The 11,213-nt window shown below is 49.5% G+C and overlaps 1 non-coding gene across 1 annotated transcript; it reads left to right on the forward strand.

The window, feature by feature from the left end:
- Positions 1 to 682: 682 nt before the first annotated feature.
- TRNAG-UCC lies at positions 683 to 754 on the forward strand. Its single transcript has one exon. It is a non-coding gene; the product is annotated as a tRNA-Gly (tRNA).
- Positions 755 to 11,213: the final 10,459 nt, after the last annotated feature.

Genomic DNA, 11,213 nt, shown 5'->3' on the forward strand with positions numbered 1-11,213 from the left:
CATTTCTCTTTCCGATTTTCCTCTTTTCCAGAGGATTGGGTGAATCCTCTTGATAGGAGCACCCTGTTCCACTCTTGAATATATAGGTGAGCCCTCTCTATTTTATACATTTAAATCACATATTAGTACAGGTACTGGGGGACATAAAAGCATGCATAAATGGAATGACATGTTCTAGAACCAGTCACCTTACAGTTCACCTAGGAGGTATCACAATATGGTCAAACAGTAAGTCATAGCAACAGGTAAGGTAAAGGATACGGTCTTTGTTGTAAGAGGTTTCCAACCCTATTACATGCAGACATGGGAAATGTTCCTGGTCTAGAGTGGACTGAGTGGACTAGACAATGGGAAGGATGGCATAGTGGGAGGCCTTGAGAGTCAGCGATCTGATGTGAGTGTGGAAGAGGGTTCTGAAGTTGGATTGCCTACTGGACATAACAAAGAGGGAACATGAGCGAGATGGATCACAGGGGATGGTGACAGAGAGAGAGAACCCTTGAGAAGTGGGGTCTGTGACTGAGAAAAGATCCTTAGAGAGCAATGAAATATCATTGACTGGTGTATAGTGGGCAGACTGAAGGTCCTCTACTGAACCGCAGAGGATGGAAAACTCCTGTGAGCACATCCCATGGAAAGTGACGGAATCTAGAAGAGAGCACTGGAGTATTTTTGACATGAGGCGTTGGTGGTATAGTGGTGAGCATAGCTGCCTTCCAAGCAGTTGACCTGGGTTCGATTCCCGGCCAACGCAGATTGTTTTTTTTTTTTTCTTTCTTTAAATCCAAATGTCTCAGGATCTTCAAGTGTTAGAACAAAACACCATTTTAATACCACGAAGACACCATTAATATTCCAAACTCTTTTCTTCAAAAACACGAAAATAAAATGCTTTCATCTCAGCTCATCTGGCTTCATCCATATATTGTATATCTATGGATAAAATCAACTATGGGTGATGGGTCTGACTTTCACATTATGTTATGCTGGCATGTTTCATCTGTTGTGATGTTTTCCACCCAGCGGGTCTACCTTCCATGGTGTAATCTATAGCGTCTCCTCGAGCCCTGGGCACAGTAGAAATAGATGGCTGGCTCCTACCAGGGGCGGACACAGACAGCAGAGGGCCCCTGGGCAAAGAATGTGCCTGCCCCCCCCCCCCCTCCACAAACCACACATACAGACGTAAACATATACAATACGCGCAGAATCCTGGAAGACCAAGGAGCAGGTAAGGCCGCACGCTGCTTTTGACCAACAATGTGTCGGGCAACCAAGGATCACAGCAGGCACAATGCTGCAATGCATTGAGGTAAAATGAACGGGGTCGCATTGTGACCTTCAAGATTCTTACAATCACAATCAGAAATTCGGCAGGTTGGATTTTGTGTGACCGTTGGGTCGCGGACCCATTTACTTTTACTAGTTGCGGTGTAGCGTAGTGTTGCTTTGGCTTTGGCGGCACAATGTGTGTTGCAGCCACAGCCACCTTGTGGTGCCAGCCTAAGGGACCATTTAGACGGCCATATGTGTTTTGCAGTTCGCAAATTGCGGATCCGCAAAACACAGAGACAATTGCGGACAAGAATAGGACATGTTCTATCTATTTTGCAGGGCCGAGGAACAGAAGTACGGATGTGGACAACACGCAGTGTGCTGTCTGCATCAATTGTAGCCCCATTAAAATGAATGGGTCTTTTTCACACATCCTCACAGGCACTCTCACATACACAGACTGTCATACATACAGGCACTCTTACATACACACTGTCATACATGCAGGCAGTCTCACATACACAGACTGTCATACATGCAGGCACTCTCACATACACAGACTGTCATACATGCAGGCACTCTTACATACACACACTGTCATACATACAGGCACTCTCACATACACAGACTGTCATCCATGCAGGCACTCTCACATACACAGACTGTCATACATGCAGACACTCTCACATACACAGACTGTCATACATGTATGTACTCTCACATACACAGACTGTCATACATGCAGGCACTCTCACATACACAGACTGTCATACATGTATGTACTCTCACATACACAGACTGTCATACATGCAGGCACTCTCACATACACACTGTCATACATGCAGACACTCTCACATACACAGACTGTCATACATGCAGGCACTCTCACATACACAGACTGTCATACGTGCAGGCACTCTCACATACACACTGTCATACATGCAGACACTCTCACATACACAGACTGTCATACATACAGGGCATCTCACATACACAGACTGTCATACATGCAGGCACTCTCACATACACAGACTGTCATACATGCAGGCACTCTCACATACACAGACTGTCATACATACAGGCACTCTCACATACACACACTGTATACATGCAGGCACTCTCACATACACAGACTGTCATACATACAGGCACTCTCACATATACAGACTGTCATACATGCAGGCACTCTCACATACACAGACTGTCATACATACAGGCACTCTCACATACACAGACTGTTATACATACAGGCACTCTCACATACACAGACTGTCATACATGCAGGCACTCTCACATACACAGACTGTCATACATGCAGACACTCTCACATACACACACTGTCATACATGCAGGCACTCTCACATACACAGACTGTCACACATGCAGGCACTCTCACATACACAGACTGTCATACATGCAGGCACTCTCACATACACACACTGTCATACATGCAGGCACTCTCACATACACAGACTGTCATACATGCAGACACTCTCACATACACACACTGTCATACATGCAGGCACTCTCACATACACAGACTGTCACACATGCAGGCACTCTCACATACACAGACTGTCATACATACAGGCACTCTCACATACACAGACTGTCATACATGCAGACACTCTCACATACACACACTGTCATACATACAGGGCATCTCACATACACAGACTGTCATACATGCAGGCAGTCTCACATACACAGACTGTCATACATGCAGGCACTCTCACATACACAGACTGTCATACATGCAGACACTCTCACATACACAGACTGTCATACATGCAGGCACTCTCACATACACAGACTGTCATACATGCAGGCACTCTCACATACACAGACTGTCATACATGCATGCACTCTCACATACACAGACTGTCATACATGCAGACACTCTCACATACACAGACTGTCATACTTGCAGACACTCTCACATACACAGACTGTCATACATGCAGGCACTCTCACATACACAGACTGTCATACATGCAGGCACTCTCACATACACAGACTGTCATACATGCAGCACTCTCACATACACACACTGTCATCCATGCAGGCACTCTCACATACACAGACTGTCATACATGCAGGCAGTCTCATACACAGACTGTCATACATGCAGACACTCTCACATACACAGACTGTCATACATGCAGGCACTCTCACATACACAGACTGTCATACATGCAGACACTCTCACATACACACACTGTCAAAAATGCGGGCACTCTCACATACACAGACTGTCATACATGCAGACACTCTCACATACACACACTGTCAAAAATGCGGGCACTCTCACATACACAGACTGTCATACATGCAGGCACTCTCACATACACAGACTGTCATACATACAGACACTCTCACATACACAGATTTTCATACATGCAGGCACTCTCACATACACAGACTGTCATACATGCAGGCACTCTCACATACACACACTGTCATACAAGCAGGGCAGGCACTCTTTTACACTACATTACATACAAATCCCTTCCTCACCTCCTGGCTCTGTATTGCTGGTTCTTGTGTCCTCAGCCAGGCTCCTCCCCCTCTCAGTAGCAGGCTCAGGCTCCTCCCCATCTCAGTAGCAGGATCAGGCTCCTCCCCCTCTCAGTAGCAGGCTCAGGCTCCTCCCCCTCTCAGTAGCAGGCTCAGGCTCCTCCCCATCTCAGTAGCAGGCTCAGGCTCCTCCCCCTCTCAGTAGCAGGCTCAGGCTCCTCCCCCTCTCAGTAGCAGGCTTAGGCTTCTCCCCCTCTCAGTAGCAGGCTCAGGCTCCTCCCCCTCTCAGTAGCAGGCTCAGGCTTCTCCCCCTCTCAGCAGCAGTCTTAGGCTCCTCTCAGTAGCAGGCTCAGGCTCCTCCCCCTCTCAGTAGCAGGCTCAGGCTCCTCCCCATCTCAGTAGCAGGCTCAGGCTCCTCCCCATCTTAGTAGCAGTCTCAGGCTCCTCTCCATCTCAGTAGCAGGCTCAGGCTCCTCCCCCTCTCAGTAGCAGGCTCAGGCTCCTCCCCCTCTCAGTAGCAGGCTCAGGCTCCTCCCCCTCTCAGTAGCAGGCTCAGGCTTCTCCCCCTTTCAGTAGCAGGCTCAGGCTCTTCCCCCTCTCAGTAGCAGGCTCAGGCTTCTCCCCCTCTCAGTAGCAGGCTCAGGCTCCTCCCCCTCTCAGTAGCAGGCTCAGGCTCCTCCCCCTCTCAGTAGCAGGCTCATGTTTCTCCCCCTCTCAGTAGCAGGCTCAGGCTCCTCCCCCTCTCAGTAGCAGGCTCAGGCTTCTCCCCCTCTCAGCAGCAGTCTCAGGCTCCTCTCAGTAGCAGGCTCAGGCTTCTCCCCCTCTCAGTAGCAGGCTCAGGCTCCTCCCCATCTCAGTAGCAGGCTCAGGCTCCTCCCCATCTCAGTAGCAGTCTCAGGCTCCTCCCCATCTCAGTAGCAGGCTCAGGCTCCTCCCCCTCTCAGTAGCAGGCTCCTCCCCCTCTTAGTAGCAGGCTCAGGCTCCTCCCCCTCTCAGTAGCAGGCTCAGGCTTCTCCCCCTTTCAGTAGCAGGCTCAGGCTCTTCCCCCTCTCAGTAGCAGGCTCAGGCTTCTCCCCCTCTCAGTAGCAGGCTCAGGCTCCTCCCACTCTCAGTAGCAGGCTCAGGCTCCTCCCCCTCTCAGTAGCAGGCTCAGGCTTCTCCCCCTCTCAGTAGCATGCTCAGGCTCCTCCCCCTCTCAGTAGCAGGCTCAGGCTTCTCCCCCTCTCAGTAGCAGGCTCAGGCTTCTCCCCCTCTCAGTAGCATGCTCAGGCTCCTCCCCCTCTCAGTAGCAGGCTCAGGCTTCTCCCCCTCTCAGTAGCAGGCTCAGGCTCCTCCCTCTCTCAGTAGCAGGCTCAGGCTCCTCCCCCTCTCAGTAGCAGGCTCAGGCTTCTCCCCCTCTCAGCAGCAGGCTCAGGCTTCTCCCCCTCTCAGTAGCAGGCTCAGGCTCCTCCCTCTCTCAGTAGCAGGCTCAGGCTCCTCCCCCTCTCAGTAGCAGGCTCAGGCTTCTCCCCCTCTCAGCAGCAGTCTCAGGCTCCTCTCAGTAGCAGGCTCAGGCTTCTCCCCCTCTCAGTAGCAGGCTCAGGCTCCTCCCCAACTCAGTAGCAGGCTCAGGCTCCTCCCCATCTCAGTAGCAGTCTCAGGCTCCTCCCCATCTCAGTAGCAGGCTCAGGCTCCTCCCCCTCTCAGTAGCAGGCTCAGGCTCCTCCCCCTCTCAGTAGCAGGCTCAGGCTTCTCCCCCTTTCAGTAGCAGGCTCAGGCTCTTCCCCCTCTCAGTAGCAGGCTCAGGCTCCTCCCCCTCTCAGTAGCAGGCTCAGGCTCCTCCCCCTCTCAGTAGCAGGCTCAGGCTTCTCCCCCTCTTAATAGCAGGCTCAGGCTTTTCTCCCTCTCAGTAGCAGGCTCAGGCTTCTCCCCCTCTCAGTAGCAGGCTCAGGCTCCTCCCCCTCTCAGTAGCAGGCTCAGGCTTCTCCCCCTCTCAGTAGCAGGCTCAGGCTCTTCCCCCTCTCAGTACCAGGCTCAGGCTTCTCCCCCTCTCAGTTGCAGTCTCAGGCTCCTCCCCCTCTCAGTAGCAGGCTCAGGCTCCTCCCCCTCTCAGTAGCAGGCTCAGGCTTCTCCCCCTCTCAGTTGCAGGCTCAGGCTCCTCCCCCTCTCAGTAGCAGGCTCAGGCTTCTCCCCCTCTCAGTAGCAGTCTCAGGCTCCTCCCCCTCTCAGTAGCAGGCTCAGGCTCTTCTCCTTTTTAGTAGCAGACTCAGGCTCCTCCCCCTCTCAGTAGCAGGCTCAGGCTCTTCTCCCTCTCAGTAGCAGGCTCAGGCTTCTCCCCCTCTCAGTAGCAGGCTCAGGCTCCTCCCCCTCTCAGTAGCAAGCTCAGGCTTCTCCCCCTCTCAGTAGCAGTCTCAGGCTCCTCCCCCTCTCAGTAGCAGGCTCAGGCTTATCCCCCTCTCAGTAGCAGTCTCAGGCTCCTCCCCTCTCAGTAGCAGGCTCAGGCTCCTCCCCATCTCAGTAGCAGGCTCAGGCTTCTCCCCCTCTCAGTAGCAGGCTCAGGCTCCTCCCTCTCTCAGTAGCAGGCTCAGGCTCCTCCCCTCTCAGTAGCAGGCTCAGGCTCCTCCCCTCTCAGTAGCAGGCTCAGGCTCCTCCCCCTCTCAGTAGCAGGCTCAGGCTCCTCCCCCTGTCAGTAGCAGGCTCAGGCTCCTCCCCCTCTCAGTAGCAGGCTCAGGCTCCTCCCCCTCTCAGTAGCAGTCTCAGGCTCCTCCCCCTCTCAGTAGCAGGGCTCGGTCTCCACACAGCAGCAGCCCTTCCTTCCTTCTAGCAGAGCTGGCTCATTGGAGGAGAGGCTGTCAGTGCTTTTGAGTGACAGTTTGTAGACCGATCAGCTCTCCATCTCCTGGTCTGTAAGGTTGGGTCCACAAGGTCCAATTTTTGATAAAATAGCTGCAAAATGCAGTGTTTTTTTTGCCGTGATTTGTTAAAAATTCGACCCTGTGGATCCAGCCTTACTGACCAGGAGAGCTGATTACACTAAAACCGACCAGCCCTCCTATGAATCAGCGCTGCTATTCAGCCCCTGACCAGCAGATCATCTCTCAGTCCCTCTGAAGTTCAGGAAGGGGGCCCCACTGCAGCCAGCTACTTCTCCTACTGTGTGCGATCGCACAGTGGGAGGAGCTTACCGGCAACTCAGAAAGCTCATTTGTTGGTCACGATCTCCCCAGTGGGCCAGTCCAGGCAGAACCAGCTGCACAGGTGGAATGTCCACCCCTGGCTCCTACGCTCTCCAGCCTCTTCTGCTCTGCTCGGGTTTCTGGATATAAACTTCCCGTTTGACGCCGTAGCAGCCAATCACTGGCCGCAACAGTGACCTGCTCCTCTAGTGTCAGGTGACCATTTGTCATGATGCATGAGGAGCAGGTCACCACTGTAACCGGCAATTGGCTGCAGCAGCATTAAAGAGGAAGTTTACATCCGGGGACCCCAGCGGAGCAATGAAGGCCAGAGAGCACAGGAGCCAGCATCAGGAAGCAGGTAAGTATGCCCAGGAAGTGGGGGTTTGCCAAAAACTCCTCCAAGCGTGCACAATCCCTTTAAGATCATGGGTATTGGAGGAAACACATAAACTAGAGGAACCACTGTAGAGTGAGCAGAATCTTCTGCTGATGTTAGCTCTTCAATCCCCATAGCCTCTGATACCTGCTGATCTCATAATGTTTATGGAGTTCTTCAAGGAGTGTAGTTGACTTTATGCCCCTATGATGATTAATATCTGTGAGTTTAGTTGTGTTCTCTGAAAACATCTTCTCCACCTTCCCCCTGATTTTCTCCACAAACCTGTTCAGGGCTTAGGCAGTCAGTTCACTCCAGTATGAAGAGAATTACTTCTAGAAGGTACCCATGGATTCTCTGTGTTCCCATATGGTCTCTCCAAACCTAACATGATGCGTATGTGTAGATGTTTATCCAATCTATTGTCTGCCATTGTTTGGAATCTTACACCATTTCAATTATCATCTGGTTCCTGAGACAGCTTTCTTGTTTTTCCGTCCAGTGGCAGAGTCTAGTTGCAACTGGAGAGGAGATCTTATTGCAGAGTCTATGCAGATTTCAACCTGCTGGACCAGTCTTTCTAGTCTCTTAGGCCTATTGCACATGACCGTATGGCTTTTTCAGTGTTTTGCAGTCCGTTTTTCACGGATCCGTTGTTCCGTTTTTTGTTTCCGTTGTGTTTCCGTTCCTGTTCCGTTTTTCCGTTCCGTTTTTCCGTATGGCATATACAGTATACAGTAATTAAATAGATAAATTTGGGCTGGGCATAACATTTTCAATAGATGGTTCAGCAAAAAACGGAACGGAAACAGAAGACATACGGATGCATTTCCGTATGTGTTCCGTTTTTTTTGAGGACCCATTGACTTGAATGGAGCCACGGACCGTGATTTGCGGGCAATAATAGGACATGTTCTATGTTAAAACGGAACGGAAAAACGGAAATACGGAAACGGAATGCATACGGAGTACATTCCGTTTTTTTTTGCGGAACCATTGAAATGAATGGTTCCGTATACGGACCGTATACGGAACGCTAAAAACGGCCAGTAAACGGGAAAAAAAAACGGCCGTGTGCATGAGGCCTTACAGGTACATTGAACCCTCAGGCTCCTGGAGTTCACAAAGGATCTCAGGAAGGTTTTTCTCAAAGAAGAAGGACATCTTTAATCTAAAGGACATTTATAATCTAGCCAAGATTTTCTAAATGTGTGACTCTGATACACTGCAAACTTGTAATATGTACATTTACTGCCTTCTGGTTGGGTATTGGCATCCAGGTACTCCCAGGTTAAAATAAATGCTGTTAATGTCTGGAACCTGAAATTCTATAACAGGATCTTCAAAGTGGGGATGGAAAAAAAAAACAACCCACCAGCTAAATTCTGGCATTAAAATGTAGTTTCTTAGATGCTAAAGAAAAAAAGTTTCCCTTCTTCCACACATTCTTTTTCTAGAACCTCTCTGGGATTCTCTTGGTTCTGAGAAAAATGCTATTGCTTTGTAGGAAAGGAATTTCCTGTAAATCTTCTAGGAGCTCGTGGAAGGGATTTCCATTCATTTTACATCTACAGATCAAGGTCTAAGCCAAATGGTTGCCTATACTCTGTAGATGGCTCCAAACTTGTTCATGATAACTAAGGCTACTTTCACACTAGCGTTCGGGTGTCCGCTCGTGCGCACCGTTTGAAGGGGCTCACGAGCGGCCCCGAACGCAGCCGTCTGGCCGCAATGCATTCTCAGTGTTCGGGTGTCCGCAATGCATTGCAGCGTTCGGGTGTCCGCCTGGCCGTGCGGAGGCGAGCGGATCCGTCCAGACTAACAATGTAAGTCAATGGGGACGGATCCGTTTGAAGATGACACCATATGGCTCAATCTTCAAGCGGATCCGTTCCCCATTGACTTACAATGTAAAGTCTGAACGGATCCGCTCAGGCTACTTTCACACTTAGAAAATTTTCTAAGTTTTAATGCAGACGGATCCGTTCTGAACGCTAGTGTGAAAGTAGCCTTAGGCCTCTGGACTAATGTATCACAAATGTTTTCTGGAACCAAGAAATGTATTTAATGCCTTCTAGATATGGTCTCTAGGCACCTCTGGATCAACATCCTGTTTTGTTTGGCCAAGTCAGAAGTACTATTACACTGGCTGAGGTTCAGGCTGGACAATTGCTGATCAACGCATCTGCCTATTGCACTGGCCACAATCAGCCCCCATTCAGTCACCATTCTCTTTGCTGTCCCTGGATGGACTCTTTTCTGTGCTGAACAGTAAATGAGCAGGTTCATCACAAGTGCAGAAGAGGATACCTCCAGGAAGAGCACAGAAAGAGGTGACATGGGTGAATCATGTCCCTGCTGCCATCTTGCACCCTATGGACACAGCTGCCAAAAATAGCACTGTTCGCTATGCTCGGCACATGGCGGTACTCGGCCGATTACCGCAGGTGCTCGAGTGCCATGCTCAAGTTTCCTCCCCGCACGTTTCGCGGCTGCTAAGCAGCCAATACACATGCAGGTAAGTACTGCCATGTTGGCTGCTGGCATTACAGTGATTGGCTGGCCGGAACGCGTCATCGGGTGCTAAATAGTCATAGTCAGGGAGAGCAGAGGGTAGGAAGGGAAAGGCAGTGTAGGGAGCGAAATTCTCAGTTATTATTCCCAGAAAGCTTTTCAAAGACCCAAAAGTCCTTTTAAGGACTACTGTGTGTGTGTTTTAGAGCAGCAAGATATTTTTACCTGCGCTAAATAGATCAGTCTCAGTGACATCCGTGCCGAGGAAGGGACAGATAGTGCAGAGAGAGAAATGTGATGTTTTTACTGCCAAAAGTTTTTCAAAGACCCCAAAGTCCTTGTAAGGACTACTGTGTGTGTTTGACAGCAGCAAGATATTTTTCTTTAATACCTATTAGTGACATATACTGTACATTATCCGCAGACTGTGTCTTTTTGCGTAAATTCAAATAATCAGCACCACATTTATTGTCTATAGTGTGCGTTTAATACACATCCGTGACATATACAGTACTCCATCCGAAAACTGTTTCATTTAGCGTAAATGTAACTAATCTGGGCCTAACCTAGTGTCCATAGTGTGTGGCTTTCTGTGAGATATACAGTCATGGCCAAAAGTTTTCGAGAATCACATAAATATTGGAAATTGGAAAAGTTGCTGCTTAAGTTTTTATAATAGCAATTTGCATATACTCCAGAATGTTATGAAGAGTGATCAGATGAATTGCATAGTCCTTCTTTGCCATGAAAATTAACTTAATCCCAAAAAAAAACTTTCCACTGCATTTCATTGCTGTCATTAAAGGACCTGCTGAGATAATTTCAGTAATCGTCTTGTTAACTCAGGTGAGAATGTTGACGAGCACAAGGCTGGAGATCATTATGTCAGGCTGATTGGGTTAAAATGGCAGACTTGACCTGTTAAAAGGAGGGCGATGCTTGAAATCATTGTTCTTCCATTGTTAACCATGGTGACCTGCAAAGAAACGCGTGCAGCCATCAGTGCGTTGCATAAAAATGGCTTCACAGGGAAGGATATCGTGGATACTAAGATTGCACCTCAATCAACAATTTATAGGATCATCAAGAACTTCAAGGAAAGAGGTTCAATTCTTGTTAAGAAGGCTTCAGGGCGTCCAAGAAAGTCCAGCAAGCGCAAGGATCGTCTCCTAAAGAGGATTCAGCTGCGGGATCGGAGTGCCACCAGTGCAGAGCTTGCTCAGGAATGGCAGCAGGCAGGTGTGAGTGCATCTGCACGCACAGTGAGGCGAAGACTTTTGGAAGATGGCCTGGTGTCAAGAAGGGCAGCAAAGAAGCCACTTCTCTCCAAAAAAAACATCAGGGACAGATTGATCTTCTGCAGAAAGTATGGT

Source organism: Bufo bufo, chromosome 4, assembly GCF_905171765.1.
Source record: "Bufo bufo chromosome 4, aBufBuf1.1, whole genome shotgun sequence".
NCBI lineage: Eukaryota > Metazoa > Chordata > Amphibia > Anura > Bufonidae > Bufo > Bufo bufo.